This window comes from Epinephelus lanceolatus, chromosome 9 (assembly GCF_041903045.1).
Source record: "Epinephelus lanceolatus isolate andai-2023 chromosome 9, ASM4190304v1, whole genome shotgun sequence".
In the NCBI taxonomy this organism is placed as follows: domain Eukaryota; kingdom Metazoa; phylum Chordata; class Actinopteri; order Perciformes; family Serranidae; genus Epinephelus; species Epinephelus lanceolatus.
In genome coordinates, this window is record NC_135742.1 from 30958940 (window position 1) to 30982097 (window position 23158).

A 23158-nucleotide genomic window follows, 5' to 3' on the forward strand; every position below is an offset into this window, starting at 1 on the left:
ATGTTTGTCATTTTTTTCCCTGATAATTGCCTTAAACAATAATTCACATACAACATCAGTTATCCAAATTGTTTTCTGTCAATAGATTAATTAATTCATCAACAGTTTCCGGACCAAAACTGATCAAATATAACCCAGGGAAAATATTTGTGTCCAAAAGATGTATGTATTGAGTGCAGGCTGATATTTAATGACAGGGTTGAGCATCAGAGAAACAAACAAGCCTCTGTGATACCAATCATTTCAAAAAGATGACTCATGTGACTAAAAAACACTCCAGCCTTCCATTGAAATGGTACATGCACACGCACACACACACACACACACACACACACACACACACACACACACAAACAGCTGTCTAATTAAAAGGCAGTGCAGAGGGAAGGTGAGGAGGACCATGCACCAGTGTTTCCCTTAACGAGCTGGGCTCCAGCAGCAACAGGAGCTGGCTGGCAGGGAACAGAACCACACACACTGGAGGCAGCGGGCTGGGCTGGGCTGGGGGGGGGGGGGGGGGGGGGCAGGGTGGGAGAAGAAGGGGGGCAGATAAAAGGCTATGGGAGAGATTGTGTTTGAAGGATGAGAAGAGAGAATGCTGGAGACATCCCCAGAGCGAGGATGTCTTTAGATCTGAATTCACCTGCAGAGATGCATTTTGACAAAAAAGGAAACATCTCAACTGTAATAAACTCAGAGACGGAACAGACCAGTCAGAGAGGCTCTCAAAGAAGCTTTAAAGATATTTTCCGAAGGTGCGTGTTCCTGTCTGTGTGCATGTGCAAAGAAACATGTATGTGCATGTGTGCATAAATGAGAGAGAAAAGGGGGGTAGAGAGGAGGCATGCTGGTGATGTCGGCGTACAGGCTGGGGGCGGGGGATGGATATGATAAAATATTCAGCTGGTTTTATGGGTGTATGCTCCATTCTCTTCTCTTGCTCGGTGTTTGCACACAGATATTGATCCTATGGGAGGAACCATTAGATCAGCCAAATGACTGCCTCTCTGCCATATCAAAGCCTTCTGCTTTTTTAACCAGGCAAATGTGGTGCTCTACCAAGTGAGGGCAGGTACAGCTGTGCCTGATTGCTCTCTTTCATACATACACTCACAGGCATGCAAGGACACACACACATGCACACAGAGGGATTCGGCGGCCCACTGTGGTTGATAAGCCCGACACGGGCCAAGTTGAATTCAACTTTGCTTCCTGTGGAGCCAAATTACAGAGCTCCGACTTTTTATTTTTCCAAGTTTTAAAATGATATGATAAAAAAATCATATCTCAGTTGTTTCCAGAATTACAAATCAACCTAAAACAGGAAGTGTACCTTATTTTGGAAAGCCTACTTATAAAAAGGCTCTGCTAATTTGCTTCAGAAGAAAACAAGCACAGATATCATACCTTACCTGGCTGTTAACCAATTTCTCTAATCAATCATCAGGGCTAATCAGATCTATTAACAGTGATGAGATACGAGTGGAGCCACTTGTTTCTCCACAACCTGCGTGACCTCCAGCTTGTAGATAAATGACGCCAAAGGGCCTGTAGCTTGATAATTCCTTTAGCCTTCACAGGACATGTTCACAAAGGATTGATTGTCACTAAAGGTCAAGCTACGGGTAAGGGCACTCGTGACAGCTACTACCGTACGCTGTGTGTCAGACTGTCTGCCGCTCAAACAGTCACACACTCACACATCCACACATACTGTACACTCAGGAAGAAGCACATAAACACACTAACACCCATGCAGCATAAGATGGCATGAAGAAAAAGACACAGAAAAGCTGCAGTGAAGGCAATGCTTATGCTAGTAAAAATGTGATTTTTTTTTTTGTTGGTGTCTGAGCTGTGGGTATGGTGGATCATTTGTGGTTACTCCAGAGACCCAGTATACATTCACTCACACATCCACAGAGACACAAAGTAATACACAAATGTATCCCAGAGCTTTGTGGCTTCTGTGCGTGTACGTGTATGTGTGTGTGTGTGTGTGTGTGTGTGTGTGTGTGTGTGTGTGTCTGTGTGTGGACACATTTTTGCATCTGCGTGTATTTGTGCTTCTCTGCTCTAGTATGTGCTCGTGTGTTTGTTTGAGGCTATATTGTGAGAGTTGGTGGCAAACAGGCAGCTGAGAGGAAGAAACACGAGAGGCACCGAATAAAATTGGATCTGACAGTCTCCATTGGTGTTAGTGGAAAATTTGACTGTTCCCTTCAAGTGGTGTGGGGGTTTGATATTTCAGGCTCCTTCTCTCTGACAATACGCTAGACAAAACAAGGTTTACAGAAATGGCCAAATGTTAAGTGAGGAAAAGAGAGGGAGGGAAGGAGGGAGGCACTGTAACTGAGCCGGAGCTTGGCTCCACCTTTCCAGCCCCCACAGTCCCCACAGCCCCTACCTCTGTCCCAGCGCCTGTCCCTTGTGACAGGATGTCAGCATTGTTCATGTGCGCAAACAGCCCTCCTGCCTTCTGATATAAACACATGAATCTTAAGTCTGGTTGAGAAGGAAATTGAAGAGGTGGCACACCGGGAAAGCGGGGCACTGTGAATGAATCTTAATGTACTCTAAATCAGAGCAAAGCCTTGAAGGGCTGCACGGGGCTGCTGTTTATTTCTGTACTAAAGTCAAATCTCCACGGGCGTAGCTGTGTGATGCCTGCTGGTGCAGGGAATCAATTCTTGAGAGACCTTGTGGTGACAGAAGGGGAAATCACAGTGGTGTTTGAAAGTCATTCCAGGAGGGGTTTGAGGTAAACATCAAGGTTTGCCACTTTGCAAGGCCTCAAGCTAGGGACAAAGCAGAGAGACGCATAATGCTGTGAAGTGTGGATAACTCCTTCTTTAAGCACTAATAGAGGTTAGGAGCAGTTAAAGTGACACTGCTGAGGGTGATCGAAATAGATCCAGACCATGCTACCTGTTGGCAGCACAAACCTTTTGAGCCACAGAAAAAAAATATAGAGATCTCAATGTCTATCCATTATACGCTAATTAGCTGTTGTTATGGTTTCCTGCTGGGTCTGAGGACACGGTGCCAAATATAGCATAGCTTGCAGGCCCCCTCTTGCATCTGAGAGCTTTCAGCAGGAAGCCAGGCAGTCAATCCAAGGACGCAAGAGTCCAGGGTTATTCAAGGGCGTTTTGGAGGCCCAGTGATGGGAGGCACTGTCCTTGTCAGCCCACACAACTGGACAAATCAGGCCTGACACATAGGACTACACACAGTCCAACCCTTTTCAGTGGTACACGAAAAATTCCATTTCTTAAGTGGCAGAGGAGAGGAGAGGAGAAGAGAGATAAGAGAACACAGGTTAAGGTCTGAGGACCCAGATCAATATGAGCTGGCCAGAACTGTTGCCTGCAGCAGCCTGACACAATGAAAGAAATGAAGAGTGACAACCAAATGTCCAGACTCTCAGCACCTCAGCCTTCTCTTTGAGAAAGGAGACAGAGCTTTTGTGTCACTCTCTTCTAATCCATCTGCAACAGCAAATAACTCACGCCTAATGGATTTAGACCAAATCAGATTTCTGTGAAATAGAAGGATGCATGGCTGCTTTCAGCTCCTTTGTTTTAAGTGTGCTTTTTGGTTGTGATATGAAAAGGTGAGCTTCACAAAATGACTGCGAATGTTGAAAAGGGTAAAGAGAAAGAATTGGTATAGGATAATTGGCTGACCCTACTGTACATATCATATACCTTTGTCACCTTAGTTCTTTACATATCTAAGAAAAGTCTAAAACATCTACAGGCAGTCAGTGTGTGTGTCTTGATTTGGAGTAGTGTAAGCACTTGCTTTTATTTAGCAGTTTTTTCATGTGTTAGGCATCAACAAGAAGTCCTGCTTCATCTGCATTGATTGAGTTGTGCATCTACAAATTAGATAGTAATTTCAAACAATCCTGTCTTTTTTGTCAGTATTCTATTCATAAAGGCGGCATTATGAAATAATGTTTGAAACCAAACTTATGCCCAACAAGCTGTCAAGCTAGTGAGTGTTTGATTTAATAATGTCACTGTTTAGTGAGGCTGAGATTTAAATGGCTAATATTTTTATTTACATGCATTTTATGTAGCGTTCACACCAGGCGCGAGTGAAGCGAATTACTCGCTTGTAACGCTCGTAACGCGCCGCCCGCGTGAGTTTAGACGCCGGACCATATTGTTAATTCACGTTATCGCTTCATTCGCGCGAGTCGCGGGGAAGCCGGCTGTGCTAACTGAAGCTAAGCTAGTGCTAACGTTCATAGTACAACCATTCTGCAAACTAATTAAGGACACATATTTACAGAACTTACCAAGTAGACCAGTCTCCTCGGCGAGTTTCACCCAAGCCTGCTCCTTTTTGTTGCGGTCTCTGTAGAGTAGACACTAGTATCGTATAGCTCCGGGTAGCCGCACTAAGTTTCTCCTCCATCTCGGCATCAACAACTGGACGTCAGGGAATCAAGACGTCACTGACGACCATGGCTGAGATAACCACCATCGCTGCTTTGTACCTGCTCTGGAAATCCCAGATGCGTCGGAGGGCCAAACGCCACCGTTTTTGGGTTCACCCTATCCTGCATTAGCGCATCCAGCTCGGCGAGTTTCACCACTTCCTCCAGGAACTCTGTCTGGATGATAGCCGCTTTCAGCGGTACTTGAGGCTGACTGGGGCCCAGTTTGAGGACCTGTTGGCGAGGGTTGGCGCCAGGATCTCCCGGCAGGACACCAACTACAGGCGCTCCATTTCAGCTGCGGAGCGTCTGTCCATCTGTCTCTCCGGTGAGTAGCAGTTTATTGTTGTGTCAACAACTGGGGCCGGTTGCACCAACTGGTCTTAAGCATAGATATATATACATAGATGCCGCACCCTGGCTTGTGGGATGCGCCAATACCGCTGCCATCTTGCCTAGGTGCTCTGACCGGTTCAGACCCGTGTAAGACTCGGCAGAAATGCCACATTTTTTCCTCTGCATTTGGGTGTACGAACGAAAAAAGTGTTAAAACCAAGCAGAAGGGAATAACATTCCACAGGTAAGAAGTTGTTTTACAATATTTTACTGTTACGAACATGTTTAATGAGATATATATCTCAAAAAGTGATCCTTCTTTTAAGCTAATCAAGTAAAGTAACTGTCCTGATCTGGTCCTAATGCCAAATTAAGCTAACGCTATGTCACACAACTTAAAGAAAAAAGGTTAACCTTTATATAATAACGTTATTACTTATAAAATTATGATGCTTTGTCAAACAGCTATGTCGGTGTATGTGTTATTCCAAATTGTCAACTATCTGTTTCATGGCACCAGCGTGACATAACGCAGCATAACGTTAGTAGTTAACTTGTGGCCTGAATTGTAACTACAAATTATGTGGAACTGCGTTTTTCTGACACACTTATTTTGTGTGTAGTTTCCCAAAAACACACAGATAGGAGACGGGCATGGGTAGCAGCAGTGAGGAGGAAGGACTTCGTCCCGAGTGACTCCTCAGTCATCTGCAGCTGTCACTTCAGACCTGAGGACTTCGACAGGACTGGGCAGACTCCTAAAAATAATACTAGCTACTGTACACTGTATTTTTTGTAAATATGACCTAATAACGTAAACAGTTCTGTGTCCAGGCTCCCATGAGCACTGTGGTGTTATACATATGAGATTAAAGCAAAATTTTGTGTAAGGAGGAAACATGCGTGGCACCGCATAACGGGATGAATAATGTTTAGTTTTAGTTTAGATTAGTTTTTTGCACATAATGTTAAAAACAGACAGTATAAAAAAAGAAAAGTGTCGGAGAGATTAGAAGCCACTAAAAGCTTATCAAAGAAATTCCCCTGTCAAAACATCAATGAAATCACATAATAGAGAAGGAAAAAAAAAAAAAAACGGGTAAGGAAAGAAGAAAGAGAGGAGGAGAGAGGGAAAAATCAAGACAAAACAAGGTAGCAAATAAAATGATGTGTAGGTTAAATTACTCATCACTGGTTCAAGTAGCTACAGTACCTGTACCTGTACATCTGACACTGATCACACCCTTGAATCCCATGAAATCAATGCTGCGCAGATGAATTGTGTGTATTACAATTATCGTCTAACATCATTGCGTCTGATAAATTGGTCTTCATTGTCATAACGTTATATATGCTACAGTAAAGCTTAAAGCTGACGCCACAATTAAATCATATCAACACCAAATTGATAGTCTGAATAAAATCATCCTGATATTGAGCTGTGTTAGAAATTAACAGCTGCGCAAAAATATACCTAGTCTCCCTCTTTAAAAAGCAAAAAGGAAAATCCCTCAAACACCATGAAGTGTAGACATGATAGGCTACTTTCCACATTTCCAGGAGCAAAGCTGTCAATTAGGCCCATTATCTTTAACAGGGATCATTTCCTCCAACAAAACAAAATGTTGGCACTAATATATTAAGTGTCCGCAAATGATCAGTTTCTTTCTTATGAAGGGGTGAGATGAAATTTCAACTTCTTTCCACTCCTTTTTGAACAATCTTTTCATTGTCTGTTGTTGTTGCTTTCTTTTCTTTTTTAATGTTCAAAATAAACTTTCAAATCAAAATCAATCAAATTAATTAAACTTCCCGTCATGACTGGGCTGCATTTCTGTCAGCGGAGTCATTTTTTTCCAAACAGCTGATTAGCCAGTGGGTGGTGCTTTTCATAGGATCAGATTCAACCCTGAACTTACCCTGCTCCGGAGCAGGATAGCTGTTCAGAGTAAGTTACCATGGTGATCTACCCCGATAAGAACTGAACCGGCTTCGTGAGACCGAAAACCCAGGGTTAAGCCTGAAGTTACCTCGCTAAGACATTAATCCTGCTTCGTGATACAGGCCCCTGGTTAGCTGCATATGCCATGAAAAACACAAAACAAACATGACAGTTGGAATGGTGATAGGATCATTTCAAGCAGAAAGGTGTTTTATCTTTGAGAGGAGAGTGAGCTGATAGTGTTTGCATACAATGAAAACACTGATTTATTTCACTGTTGAGTTCATAGCCAACCAAAGTTAACATTGCAACTTGGGTAAAGATTAAAAATATCCGTGTTAACACTGATACAGGTGACACAGAGAAGCAGCCAGTAATTATACTGGGCTTTTTGCTGACATATTTAAACCTAATTAACATCAATGCATAATATGTTTGATTATGCATTTAGTTAGTGTCAGTAATTTTGAATGTTGAGGAAATGGAATTGACTATCTTAAGTAAAAGTTGACCAAAGGAGTAAAATTGTGCAGGCCACTTTATTCTTTCCCACATTGGCAGCAAAATTGTTCCCCTGTCAGGTCTGAGGTCATACTAACTGTGCCACGGTATTGATTTATGTAAGGCTGAAAATGTCACCTTTTAAGTGTCACTCTTACAGACATAAAGACAAATGTGTGGTTAGGTAGGTTGTGGGGTGTAGTTGAACTAACATGTCATGGTGACTCCTACAGTGCAAGGTGTGAAAACTTTAAGGCCCTTTACCCTCATTTGAAAACACACATCAGATATATTTAGTGTAATGCTGGATGTGCAAGTTATTCCAAACTCCTCACTACTGTCAGTCTGTGAGTCTCCATCACCATCATCAGACACTCTGCCTCATTGCAGCCCATCGCAGCGATCGGCCACCGCATTAATGTTAAACCAGACAGAAAACAGCGATCCAAGCAGCAGACCTTCCACCTCTCAAATACTGAAAACATGGACAGAAACATTCACGTGCAACAAATTCCACAGGAAAAACATTCTGTAACCATAGATGGCAAAAGACCTTGGCCAGTGGAGCGACACCAGATGGTATGAGCACTTGTACATGAAATAAAAAGGTATGAGGCCAACCGAATTCGCTCAGAGTATCTCACTATGATTCGAAATCTCATCTCAAAGATCTTCGCTGATATGACAGCAGATGGGTCACTTTTAGGTGGAGGTTATACACCACCTTTGTATCAAGTGAAAAACCCCATCCAGAATGTGAACCATGACTGAAGCTTCACACACCACCTAGCCCCTAGATCCAGTTCTACATACATGAGGGGCCAACCAGCACTTATAGATATACTATATTTTAGCCAGACCTCCCTCCAGAGGAAACTAATGAGACTGTGGAGCAGAACTGCCAAAGGCTGGCAGAGATTTACAGACAGGAGGGTGCAGATGGAGCTGAAAGAGAAGAGGTCAAAAATCTAATGGAGATCACGTTCTGTCTACAACACCGTCATATAAATGTACTTCCACCACTCCGACACCGAGGATAGGAGAGGCAAAAAGCCTTTCTTTTCACTCAAAGGGGCATATGCTCATTTTGAGGAGGTTTAAGAGGACTCTTTTCAAAAGATAAAACACAAAATACCTTACATGACTATTTAAGAGGGAAAACATTAGCTTATCTCAGAGGACTTTTTAACAGTTGTGTTTTTTTTACAGTGGTAGTTTTTATGTTGATACTGCCCTTTTAGACAAGTTGTTTGGTTAATACCTTTTCTAGGCTGTTAATTGCTTATTTTGCATGATTTCCATAATAATTTAGCAGATGTAGCCCAGAAAGCATAGTTCTAATGTCAATCACACTGATGACTGCCATTTTAGATCATTTAAAATGCTAAATTAAGTTTGCATCATCTCAATTATGCCTATTTACATTATTTAAAGTGCAGATCAACCTATTTCCACCTCTGTCATGGCAATATCAGGTCAACTGTAGTGAAACAGAGGTGATGCTGTCTTTCTGGATCCTTGTTAACTTATTAAATTGGTGACTGCCACAGAAGGCTACAGTTTCTCTGTGGCTTTGCTTTAACTGTGTGTTAGAAAAAGTCATGAGTGAACTGGACAAATGAACAGCTTGACTGTTAAGAGACACCCATGGAGAAAGCCTTTGTACTAAGAAACCAAATCTGGACAACATAAAAGATACTTAAAGCTACACCAATTGTTGATTTTTATATTGACAATAGATCAAATGACGTGAAAGATGTTGCTCATGGTGACAGAGAACTATGCAGCTCTACAAACCATTGTAGCCTCTTTTAGCTCACTGTAATTGTTTCTTGGCCCACAGATTCTGATCCCATTAATGCTGTTTACAGCAGCAGCAGGCAGCTGTTGTCAACCAAAAAGCTGTGGAAGCCTACTGTTTGCTGCGAGGACAAATAAAGCTGGCAACTGGAGAAGAAACTGGGAAGCAAAACACCCCTCATCTGCACACACTGCGATGATACACAGCTGGTTAAATATCTGCAAAGTTTCCCTGCTTCCCCTCACTGGTTCCTGTAAAGCAGGATAGGTCTTAATTCAGTGTCAAAATCTTAAAAAAACAAAAGCAGCATGTGTATACATGCAGTGGGCTATACTTTCAGGAGCTAGCAAACCCCACACTTGTCAAAGTTTGATTGCGGTTTTGGAACAGGAAAGACACATAAATCTCCTTTCAACCTTTCCAGGTATCGAGTATCATTAAAACACCCTGCCCCAGCCTGAAAATGAAGAAAATCAGAAAGGATCGCATGAGAGTTGACAGAGGACAGCCGTGATGTTGTCAGACACTTGTTGTAGCTGGCCAGTTCTACGCTGGTGTAGTGCTGTTAGCATAGAGGGCTACTGACGGTGTCTATTAATTAATAATGTTAAACAGCCATAAAATAAAAATCTGTCTATTCTTGAGTGTATGAAAGAAATTGTTTTGAAAAGAAAATTAACCTGCCTTACAATTCAGTCCCATCTGAATTGTAAGGCAGGTTAATCTTTTTTGAAAATCTGTGAAGTGAAAGGGAGCTGAACTCCGCCCCCTCGTGTGCGCTCTGCACCATGCAGTCGCCATTTTGAGGCTTCAGGAGAGCCCTGTTTCTTTTCTGCTTTGATGGCAAGCCACCGTACAAGGATCCACCAACAAGACAACTGATGGTCAGACTTTGAAGTCTTTGGTTGCACTGTGAACCTTCCTGAATCTGCTTGAGTGGTAGGATGGACTTGCACCACACCGCTCCTCTGCACGTCCCACTCCACTGTACTCCATTTAAAAAAATGTTCAATACATGTCATCAAACTAAGCCTTCTGTGTTGGTCACATTAATTATCCATTCTGCTCCAGCAGTCGAACCTTGTTGTTGGTCCAGCATTTAACTGAATATTGCAATTTGTATTCGACCTATTGAACAGTGTGTTAAACTATGATTAGCCAGTCTGCGTTTGAGGGGCGGGACTCAGCAAAGGGTCAGTTGGCAGGTGTTTGCTAACACATTCATCATTAAAAACAATTGATATGTCAGATGTTGTGTTTTCAGCTTCTTCCTCTGCCCTGAACGTGCCAAAAAAGGTTTCACTGTTTCAAGTGAGTGGCTGCACTTCTTCACCTTTTACTTGACTGACGAAAGTTGAAGGTGATCAAATAAGGAAGTCATAGTCTGTGTGAGGGAACAATATACAACTACTGTACAAATATGTTGTAATGTTCTGCATGCTGATTACAGCCCTGTTGACAGGTATACTTCATGTAATGTAAGACCCACCAGGTGCTGCTCAATGTTTTCATCAATAAAAAAGGAACATTGACATCTACTGAAAAAACAAAACAAAAAACATATCCTAACCCCCATCAACCCAACCTCCCATATCTCACCTGTAAGTTAAATAGCCAGCTCGATCATGCTTTATACTGACTCTTGTCATCATGCTCTGAAGTGTTGAGCGAATAAATCTGCAATGACATGCAACTGAGAAAGCGAAAGGACCTCTACCTCCAGCCTTGCACACAAACCATTTAAATCCCTTCCTCCCTCTGTGCTTTTATTCCCCAAATGTAATTACAAGCCTGGTGAGGGTGGCTACTGTGGCTTAGGAATCCTGCAGAACACAGCATCAACACCAGCACTTGGTGGGATCAAAAGACAGGGCTGTCCCTCCAAAGCACCTCCGCACCTCACTGCTCCATAGACTGTGGCTCCTCCAAGCTACACCAGACTAACCCTGTGTTTTCAGCACCACTGGGTCCTTCGCTCTAACCCCAGGCGGACAGAACTGGTCCCACTGATAAAAGACCAGAAAGAGGATCTCACCACTGGGCTGCTTTATCACATACATAAACACATTATGTACATATGCACACATACACATACACACGTACACACACTACCTCCCACTGTGACAGAGATTTAAGACCATGAGGATGGTAAGCTCCCTTAGTGCAGCATGATGGAAAGCAAATCCCAGGAACATTCCTTTCCATGTCCCATGTAAGACACATCTGGCTCTGGGGGGGGGGGGGACTGCGTCCCTATATTAGATGTGTGTGTCTGTGTGCGTAAAGGCAGACGGATCAAAACTAGAATCGCCTAATTAGTTTCCTTAAGTCCAAAATTTCCCAGGACGGCACAGCAGAGCTCCACTGATGCTATTCATTTGCAGGTAATATGGACTACAGAGAAGCACGCAGATAGAAAGATAAAGTTGATGGCAGATGAGTGATCAAGGGTGTGCCAGGTTGTAGCGTGGGGTGTGGTGCATATGAGACAGGAAGGGACGATCAGGAAATAATCGTTGCTTTTAAGGCATGTTTTCCGGGAGATACTGGACCACCTGCCAGTGATGCCTCCAGCTGTGAGCACACGCCACGGGACTCTGATTGACAGGGAGGGTAAATAGTTGCTAGCAGGGGCCCTGATTGTATCTCTCGCCTCTGGCAGAATAGAAGCCAGAGTGGAAGGGTGATTGGCTTTTGTTACAGCCCTTCAGCCACAAATTAAGTTGGCATCTCAGCCGAGCCACCCGAGATGCACATTGCTTAGAGCTGCTTTCTGCTCCTACAGACCGCCCTGTGCCCAGAAGAAACTGTCTCTCTGTCTCTGCTACTTTAACAAAAGCCTTCTGAGGAACACATCGTAATGGATAAAGATACGTGGTGGGAAAAGGGGTGTTCAGATGGCAGAGCTGGAAAGAGAGAGAACAGAGAGGGAATATGTTTACCAAACACTCTGCAGGGACTGTATTGGAATTTGAGGACCTGATTTTTCTGGAATGCATGTTGTGTTCAGGTCACGCAATGTAAGAAGGGGGATCAGCCAGCGTAGGAGGAATACTTGGCTCTGCTAACCTCTCCATCGCTGAGGACAAGCCGAAGCTAAAAGAAGGTGCTCTGGGTGGTGGGGAAACTTTGTATGCTGAGCAAGGTACTGAAGAGTGTCAGCTGACTCAAAGCAGACACATAAGCACCAATCGAACTCTACTTCCACCAGTCAAGTCAAGAATGATAGGAAAAACACCAGTGTGGCTTCAAACAAAGTGGATTTCTGTCTGTGTTAGATTGGCCTCTTCACACTGGAGTGATGGAGCAATCACAGGCCACTTTTACGCTGCCAATAAGTGAGAGGATGCAGGCTTCATACCCGTAACATATGCCTAACTGCTGCTCAACAAAGGCGAGCGGCCTAGTTTAGAGGCCTAAGAAAAAGGGAGCAAAGAAAGGGGCGGAAATGAGAAAGGAAGGGTGGGAAGGAGGAGGGGGTTAGAAGTACAGCTGAGCCAACACCAACAACTATTACATGACTCATCCCACATCTGCAGCCGTGAATGGCTCGGGCCTACACTAAGGTGGACTGTAACCAGAGCCTAGCTGAGCAGTAAAGCCAATGGACACACTGCTGAGTACACTGGAGACTAAATGAGACTCTTTACATAACACTTCCTGTATATTGCAATACTCTTATACCTGTCCAATACGGCTCTGACAATGTCCTCTTTTAAATTTGCTTCTCCTCATAATAAATCATGTAAATTTGGGTGCTACACAAAGCCAACCTGGTTTAATGACATACTGACCTAGACACAGAATCCTATGTGTGCACTCTCCTCTGTTCAGTATCTGCCTGCAAGTACCTGAGTGTGTATATAGTATGCAATAAACAAGCGGAGTACACACTAGAGACAAGCCCATACAAAACTCATCATCTCCGAGAACGTGAGATTCCGACACAGCCCGGATAACAACCGTTAAAGCGATTTTTCTCTTGTGCATCTCTTCAGAGCTGCAGGCGTACATGTGCAAACACACAAACTGCATACACATACAAAGACAACACTGAAAAGGTCCCTTTTGTCTGCTCAACGCTGATGAAAAGCTACCCACTGCGAACTTCAATCACATTCGAAAATGAGTTGGAGACGTGCTGTAACCCCGACAGTGTCATTAAGCCTGTCAGTCAGTCCCCTGGAGGGCGGGGAGGGGGAAACTGCCATCGGCCTTCTTCAATGTGCCGTGTAGCCCGGAACTAGACCCGGAGGTACTAAGAGCCCCTCCTGAGCTGGATCTATGTCTGACAGTAGCATAATGAAGCTATATGATTATAAATTCTGCTCTGTATGTCCATAAACCCCCAAATGTCAAACATCCAGACAAAGGAATCATGCATATTCTAATGGTGTTCAGGGTAGATGATAACAAACACTATCATGTGAGAAATGATAGCTGAAATCCCATCATATATGTTCCCACGCATTAGAACCCATGTGGTGCACACACAGCCACACACACACGCACACACACACGGACAGACACAAACAATACATAGAGCAAGATAAGCCTCCGCATGCTGTCAGAGGCTGGTGTGTGATTGGCCTCTGTGGAGCTACTGCTTCTCTCATCATTAACTCTTCAGAGGATCACACTACTCTAATCACGCTAAGCCTCTCCGAATGGCGATGAAGTCAAAAACGTGCCCATGCACATATTCACAGATGCCCAACTCATTACACACACACACACACACACACACACACAAAACGAAAAACACTTTTTCATAACCACAACCACAATAGATAATACACACAAGCAGCTGTGTGCAGTCAGTAGAGGCACACTGTATGAACCAATTATGGCCATTTTGCAGGAAGATTATAAAACTGAGATTCATTTCTATAGTTAAGGGTGTATTTTCCACTGAGTTTGGGCAACCCAGTTGCCAGTATAAATGTTGGCAATGTACAATTCTGCACACCACAGATAGGTAGCATTTGTACAAACAGTATTATATAGCGAATATGTGTTTACATGTCTTTACGTTTCAACAATGCCGCAGTTACCGTGTGGTTATATTTAGGCACAAAAACTACATGGTTATGATTGGGAAAACATTATTTTTTGGCTTAAAATACCTGATTTTGGTGGCACAATTGCTGCTAGTAGAGCCGCCTATGTCTAGCTAAAAGACACCCAGTTTTGTTGTGTTTGTCTCTTACAGTAGTCTGCAGCTTGGCAGCCATCTTGTCTACTGTAGATGGTGCCATCCACCATCTCTTCCACCTCCCAATAACAAAGTCAGCTTATATTCATGTAACCAGAACTATGTCACTTTTGAAACATTGATATGATATGTGAAAAGTGGAAACATAACATATACATGGCTTGCAGAAACTTACATTGCCAACATTTTCTTCTGCCAACTGGGCTGGTTTGGGAAATACATGTGCACCTCACTTGTCTCCTGTGACACTTATCACCTTTAATTATTACCATGTTCTCATAGCAGCGAGTTTTATAAGCAGCACTGAATATCGTCCACACTTTTAAACCTTGTATGGTTTTCACGAAACTGGGCTGTCTATGCCGTAGAAAGACACAAATTCTTTTGAAATTGGTACCTAGCTGCCACCACTACCTGACCAGAGAAAACAGAGAAAAAGGGCTGTGGTATTCGCTTTTGCTCAAGTGGTAGGAAACCTATAACTATCATGATGCACTGAGCTACACTGGTCAATAAATGCTTCCACTGGTGGGTGACGTAATGCAAGGTTGGTTTTGGCTGGCTAGTGTGAAAACAATATGGCTGCCAGCTGGTATTAAACAATCTCATATTGCAGTTAAATGGTAAGCTAAAATACATTTTTGAAAATATTTGAAGTGAGAATTAGGCAAAAGAATCTTAATATTATTAATTTTAACGTTTGATTTCAGTCTCCGTTTTCACAATACAGGAAAAACCTCTTGTTCACAGACTCTCATGTTACAGCCAAACAGTGCACTAAAATATGTTTGTGAAAACATTTCAGGCAAGGAATGGACAATACAGTTATCCTGATTTACAGTTGATCAGCAATGCTTTGTTTTACCATTTGATCTGAGTTTGGTGTTAGTTTAAGAGCGAAAGGGGTGGTGCTCTCTTTCTCTGTTGTTCTCATTCTGATTTTATACTCTGTATGTGGTGGCGGCGGGTGTACAAAAATGAGGAAGTACAAATATGTAGTTCCAGCAACAACCCGAGAGCCAGCAAACATCCCAAATGAGCAGGGAGATCTGGGCACTGGTAAGATGGAGAGAGGTTTACCACAGTTCTACTACCCCACATTTTTATGATACAAATCTGGCTGAAACTTGGCAAAGTAACCCTTTTAGGTCTGCTTTATTTAGAATTAATATTCTCCTAAAATTATGCAAGAATTGAACGTCAGTATACACAGTGGTCATTGTACTATAAGATGAAAATACATTATGTGTCATAGTATATGTCAAGCGTCAGGTGTAGTTTAAGGGAAGTAAACTAGATTTTCAGTTGGGTTAGTGCATTCATTATGCGGTAATTTACACAGCATTTCTATTTATTATGAAACCAAAACCTATGCCCTTGCCCATAATCACTAAACAACAATAATCTCATGAGTTTAAGTTGGCAATTTTGCTTTTGTGTGTGTGTGTGTGTGTGGGTGTGTGTGTGTGGGTGGGCGTGCGCGCGTGCAGGGGGCACCAACATGAGATGGCCACACCTTGCCACAAGCTAAAGCCAATGGCTCCAATTAAATTAGCTGACAGCACCAACAATAGCCACTAACTTTTCAAAATTGAGTCTGGCTACAATAAAATACCAGAGCAGTCTTTACCTCTGGGCCCTCTACTAAATATTTTACAACCCTGATTCCACTCGGTCCCTTTCTCTATTTAAGACAGAACATTCAAGAGCTTTTTCTGAGGTTGATGTGTAGCCAGCTAAGGTCTGTCTCGGCTGTTATTTAGAGACCATACTGTGTATGCTGCAAGGTCAAGTATAAGCAGAACCCGTAGGCCTCCATCCCCTCCTAAGATGGAGTACTTTCATTTCACTCACTTGGGGCCTCGTATTTTCTCTCCATTTTATTGCTTTCTCTGAGCGCTTTCCACAAAGACACATTCCACCTCCTCATACAGACACAGGGCTCCCGTCCAAGAAAGAGTGGGGAAGGTCTGGATACTGTGCCACAGGGACAAGAATGCTGACACTGCTGTAACTTGGGACAAAAGCTAAAGATGAGAGTGGAGAGAGACAGAGTGAGAAAGAGAAAGAGAGCAAGTCTCAGTGTATAGGAGTTGTTAGGAGGCTTGAGCTGAGCCAAACTGAGGAGTTATAATCCCCATCTTTGGCGTGATGTCAGGGAGTCTTGCAGAAGACCATTTCCTCACTCTGCAAAAATGCTGTCTCCTACATCCCAGTGTGTGCCGCAGCTATATATAATGCAAACATCAAACGCCTGTAACTGCACTGACCTCTCTCTCCCTGGGAGACCCCTTGTTCCCTCGTAATACAGAAACCATTCCCCAAACACACTCTGGCTACATCTCCACTGCACCATCTGAATTTCACCTTATCTCTAAGGACAAGCTCATCTCTATTTTACAGATGAGCGAGTAGTGAGGACTTATCTGGTTCCTATCTTTGACTTCACTCTTCAAGGATCTGAGAAGGAAAGAGGTAGGTCATTTCTTCACAATGCATCCTTCAGAAACAGCAGAACGGGGAGGGAGAACAAAATAAACTCACTATGATAATGAACTCACAGTAGCTCCTTTCTGTGTCATTGTGTCGAGTGTTTTGAATGTGAATATCTCATGTATGTGAACAGGACTCAGGAAACAAAGCCAACCCACTGCACATAGCCTACATCTCAGGAATGATGCACACATTGCTGATTTGTCCATTCAATCATTTATACTTATTTTGGGGCAGTCTGGCTCACAGAATGTAGACTGTTGGTATAAGCCTGTCATTGGCTGCCTATTTCAGACTGTAACACATTTCCTGCATGTCACTATTTCCAAAATCCTTGTCACTGTGTGAAACTAGTCTCACATAGCCAGCCCTATCCCAACACTCTGTTGTAGTGCTGTGCGTGAAACAACAACCAAACAACCAAGAGCGTTTTTTCCCTTAGTACAGAATTATGACGGGTTCAGCCAGAGTGCTGGCACTGCAAGACTATCTATATTTGTCTGGACAACGTCAAAAGTAGGGCTGACATCAAGCGGCAACCTCCAGGGCTGAAAAAAAGGAGGCCAAAGCAGAAGTGCCAAAAACTGCAGTTCCTTGAATGGCCACTTGAGGCTGGCTCCAAAACAGAAACATTGTATCTATTTCATACAGTTGGTTTGTTGATATGCTATTGTCCAGCCAAATTCTCATTGGTCAGATAATCGCTGGTGTTACTTTCATAAGGGGTTGTAATTCCAACAAAGCGTTTTTTTCCCCAAGCTGAAAGCAGCAGAAAATGCTCAGCTGGGAGTGCTAGAGTGCCTTGGAGGCACAGCATTTATTCAGCTGAGAAACTTTGGCTGTGTCTGGTTACTATGATATGGAATATCCGGGGAAGTAAAAATGTCAGCACAAGGTAGAGTACTTGTTTTGGCCCTTACTCTGGGTGAAGGGAAGGCTGAGGCACACAGGGAGAGAGAACAGACCTGCACCTCTATGTGGCCAGCAGTATTATTGTCTGCTCCATTAATTCTCTCCTCTGTTGCCGTTGTTGTTGTTTAGCACTTGTACATAATGTGATGGTTGGTCTTTGTGGTATTTGTTTCCACCCCTCCTCCACTGCAATAGGACGGCTGAGGTGACAGAAATGAGTGCAGCATTTTACCCAAAGTTAAACATTTTTCAACTTGCGGCAGCCAGAGAATAATGCCAACCATGCAGCACTCTGTGCAGATTAGACGTTCAGTACCCAATCACGCTGCTGGAAACAAAAATGCTCTGATGGACACACAACACTACCAGGCAGAGTGCACTCAGTGCACTGTGGCTGATTTAGTTCATCTAGAAATAATGTGCAGACTTCTCTTCCAGGTCAACCAATTGATTGGTTGAGGAGTAGAAGAGTAGTTAGAATCTTTAGTTGACCAGGATTTTCTTTGATTGAGTACAGCCACAGGCACAAGCCAGAGAAAGAAAAATCCATTCATCTCTTTAAGGTATAATTTGTGAAAGTTAACACAACAGTCACAAACTCAGGTAACATGGTTCCACCTTTGCTTACTCCTTAAAACAGAAGGATAGAAAGAAGTAAGAAGACAGCCAAGAGGGCATTAAATGTGGCCTCTTCTACAACCTTCATCTTTATTCAGTGTTTTGTTTCAGGTCCCTGGACCTGTTTTGTCATTTATCTGTTTGGAGGTCTGTGGTTCTATTAGGAGACTGAGCACTCCTGATCTGTCGAGCTCTGGCTGACTTGAGTAGGTATTTGGCTATATGCATAAATCGACAATCATTCCCACAGTCGCACCGACTAATCAGGGCCAGTAATTGCTCCAATGAGTGAAAACAGGTTTGGGCAGGGCCATTTGCCCAGAGGAGATTGTTGGTCTACATCACTGGCTGTGCCTAACCTCTGACCTCAACTCCTAATCACCAATTAGCATGCAGCCTTTTCTGCATATTGACATAAGGTAAAGGGTATCAGCTCTGAATGCCTATTAAACAGGCTGAAAACAAACAAAACTACAACATCAACAGAATCCTAAGTTAAATGTCTGCTCCAGAGGACATCTCCTGCTTTCTAAATGCAAATGTACACAAATCTTTTGATGCGAGCCAGCGTGTCGGCTGAGGGCAGTAGTGGAGGGAGTTGCCTTGGATTTGTAGCTCTCCCTTGTCACAACAATATCTTTTTACCACAGAGCTGCTGACATGATTCATGAGCCAGAGGACTTGATGTGGTGTTGGTGTGCAGGCCAGATGAAATCCCCTCAGTCCACTAATATAGGTTTCTGTGTTGGGGTGTGCTTTACAAGTTACTGTAGCTAAGGAGCCATTTCACACGGCTGAGCTAGAAATAGGTCTTACTGTAGCTAAATCAACCCAGTCCACCCCTCCCCTACCCTTGTCACTGGAGACAGTACTACAAAGTACACACATAATTCTACACACACGTTCAATAAACACATACACACATTCCCTTTCTGCCTCTCTCCCTTTTCCTTCCTTCCCTTCATAACTACTTTCAGTAGCTCTCCCTCTCTCCTTCCACCCCCCTCCTCCTTTTTCCAAGTACCTCTCTTTCCCTTGCTCCTTCTCCTTCATTAAAATGGACTTCCTAAAGCCTCCATTCGTCTTGCTGACAGCTCCACTATCGATCGGGCTGGAGAAAGGGATGCAGTTCCAGAGCTTTAAATGGCTCTCTGGCCAGCCTGGATGAGGGCTGGGCTGGACTGAGGCTGGAGGGGAGGAGGAAGAGGGAGTGCCAGGTTTAGCCGGGAGGTCTGCCCCAGAGTCTGGACTCTGATACCTTTTTGGTCACCGGTGAATAACACCTAGATTGCCATGATGGAAGGGATCAGAATCAAGAAATGACTCACCAACCCTGCAATAAGGATGATGCTGATGAGATCAGATAATGAATTAATCACGAGGGTTGGAAGCCAGCACATTAGCCAGCCTCTTCAGGCTACTTGCAGGCTCTTCTAAAAGTGAGAACTATTATGGGACTACTCAAAAGCCTGGGAAGAGGTGGAGGTGGGAGTTTTTCACTTGGCTACACTGACACGCAATTCATTTCAATCAAAGTCGTGTGAACCAACGTTCCACTGGCTGACGCCTTTAATCGGGTGCCGTCCCTTATCTTCAGCCATTATCTAGGGAAGATGAGTTGGCATATTCCGTCTTCATTCCCCTCTCCGCCTTACATCAAACCCCTCTGCCAAGATTAATGATCGGACTTTTGATTTTCCTAATGATTGAAATCTCTATGGCGTACTCAGTGTCCTGTGGTGCAGAGGAAACCCTAAGGAGCCTGCTGGACTCCCTCCTCCCTCTGATGAGCTCTATCTATGTGCCTGTTGGTTGTCATTTATAATCATATAGTGCACCGCAGCAGCGGATCAGAGAGCGAAGGAGTCTCCTGCGACCATGTCACTGTTTATTTATTATCTAATCTGTCCCTCTGTATTGCCCTTGATTGGAGCAGCCTGGGAGAAAAAGATAGACAAGGTGTAATATTCAAGACAAATTACTCAACTTCCCAACTGTGAGCAGTTCAATCTACACAAGACACTGCAGTGTTTAGATTAGGGTCTTGTTAGAGTAGCATTAGCGGCAGGGCTTGTGATGCTTGTGTATTGACGCTTTGATCAGTAAATGTGGGAGTCCATACAGCATTCGGCTTTGTGGAGCCAATTTAAAAAGCTAAGCCCCTCGATGGCAAAGAATCCTGTAACAGTGGATTGTGTCTGCTCTTTCTGAATGCCACTCTCTCACACAATATGGTGACATGGTCTGAGATTCTGTAAAATGAAGAGGGAATAAAACAAACAAGGACAGAGAGAAGAAAAATTAGATGAAGAGAGGTGGCAAAAGGGGTGTGGGGAAGTGGTGAGATGGAAGAGAAGTAAAGAAAGGAAACGGAGGTGATGTGGAAGGGCGGAGGGAAGGAGAAATGGAGCATGGGGCACCAAGAAAGGAGAGAGGGAGGAGGTAGCAGAGAGGCAGAGAACAGTAGTCGATATAACGGCAGTCATTCATCTCTCTGACAGCCTTCCAAATGCTCCACTGGGGGAGACACAAAGCTGCGTCACCTCGAATGCAGCAAATGCACAGTGCGTACACACGCGCTTGCATACATGTGCATACACACACAAAGGAATTAAGTGTTTATGAAGCTTAATTTTACTGTGTATGTGCACACAGCTCCATGTTCTGGGTCAACGGTATGTTGCGGGACATGGCAAGTCAGTATACACACCATTACACTGCAACCCGTACAAGCACAAATCATAGCCACAGGCGTCAGTTACACATTTACACACGTTCATGCATGCTTTCTCTCACTCACACGCAGACATAGAAGCATATCTGCTGATTTGTTTTAAACTGATGCACATGTGCTGCAACAATCAAATCAAGGGCAATAAATCTCAAGGGCAGCTCTAGCAAATGTTTAAGGTGGAAAACAACCATCTCAAATTTTACACACATTTTACAATCCTGCATTCTTCTAAAAAATGAGCAAACACAGAAATGTTCCAAGACAAACACGTACATGAATGGGACATGACACATTCACGTGTCATTGGAATATGGGAACACAGATGTGTGCTCCCATTAATAGACACACATACACACACATCCTTGTTTCCCACTTCTGGTCATGGCCCATTGGCTGATGCCTGCCGTCCATCTCTCATGATTCATGGCTAAGCAAGCTGCTGTAGAGCAGTTCTAAACCACTGGGCCGAGGAGAGCCTGTGTGTCATTAAGGCACAGCGGGCTGGACATAGTGTTAGAGCCGCTGCACCACTGCCAGCACTGTGCCTCAGTCTAGCACACCAGGTGGTGAAGAAGCAGCTACTTTTGTCTCATAGTGGTTTTACTAGAAAAGTAATATCAACAGTTAAGTCATAAACTACCTTGCCCTGTGACGTGTGCACAGCGAGCAAGTGAAGTGTTGCCTTTTATTTCGCCGGACACCATTCCCCCTCCTGGCCTGGCCCAGCATTTCAGCCAAATTAGCCCCTCTAATCACCTCTAAATCCTCCGTCTTCATCAGCAAAGCAGTGGAGGTTAAAGAAAGGAGACAGGGGTACCAAGTTCCCCCCTCTGCCATCCTCTATTAGTATGAGCCCAGAGAAAGGCGATGGAGGCACATGTCCATACCCTAATGACTCCTTAATGATCCCCTCCTCTGTGAGAGTGCTGACAAACACTGACAAACCCTGACCCTGACAAGAGGAACACCCACACTTAGCCCTCTTCCTCACCCCTTATTTAGAGGCTCATCTCTCAGCCCTCCGCCTCATTATACCAGCTAGGGTCCAGCAGAATCCATACAGCCCCAAACTCACAGCAAGATAAACACCCATGATGAAATAGTCCGTGTCACTTTCAGAGTAAGGGGCAAAGTTTGAGTAAATTCCTTTCGGCAGATGGAGCGAGAGGCAGAGAGAGCATAGATAAACAAAGCCGGAGTTGAGAAAGAGAATGGCGGTAGGAGACGGAGCAGAACTGTGGAGCCTATGGAAAAAAAACATTGTTTGTATCCTTTTTACTTTTCCCTGATCGTGATTTCCATTTCAACTTGGGGTTGGGGGAGTCGGCAGCGGAGACTCTTTTTAACATCACACAAGACATAATTACAGAGTGCACCACTGCCAGCCCGCCTCAGTTTCTCCTAAATACTCACACCCCAAAATTAGGGGTTACCTCCTTCTAGTTAAACCTACTATTTAAGATGAAAACGTCACAGACAAACAGAGGGGACAGAAAAGGGAGTTTGGAGAGGAAAGACCTAGTTTAACAGCTTTGTTTTACAATGACAGAGAAGGCCTTTGTTGAAGATGGTTACTGGCAGGACTTGGATAAAGCCAGGTGTGGAAACTGGGACAAAAACAAAAGTTGGAAAAGACACACACAGCTAGAAAGACTAGAGAGTGTGTTTATGTTCTATCTGCAGTATATATGACAGCTGAAAATCTGCTAAGGATATTTCCAAAAGGCAGCAGGCTAAAGAAAAACACTAACTTCACGCTAGCCTATGACCTCACAGGTTTGGACCGCAGCTCCCAGTCCCAGTCGTGGATGACAGAGCACTCACTCTTTGAGCTTTTCCCCAGCGCGGCCTTCCTTTCTGTTTTGTTTTCCTTTTTTCCAGCTCTCTGTCTTTACAGATGATTATCCCGGTCAGATTCAGGGGGATTTATTAGTGTCACAGAGTGTGCTGGTCAGCTACAGGCAAGTGGCCAACACTGGAATTGCCTTTTTTGCTGCGTTGTGCTGTTAAAACCCACGACCAAAATTTTCTTCCCTGGTTATTAGAAGATGAAAAGAGATCCCGTGCATGGCTCCTTTACTGGTATAACAGGACCCAGGTATTGTTCTGCCTCTTGATTTATTGAGAACACTCATCTGGAATCTCTGTGTTCTGTC

General features: G+C 43.8%; 1 protein-coding gene across 3 annotated transcripts in view; it reads right to left on the reverse strand.

The window, feature by feature from the left end:
* Positions 1-23158, reverse strand: part of LOC117252511 (tetratricopeptide repeat protein 28-like) — a 200539-nt gene that overhangs the window by 45366 nt on the left and 132015 nt on the right. The window lies entirely within an intron of this gene.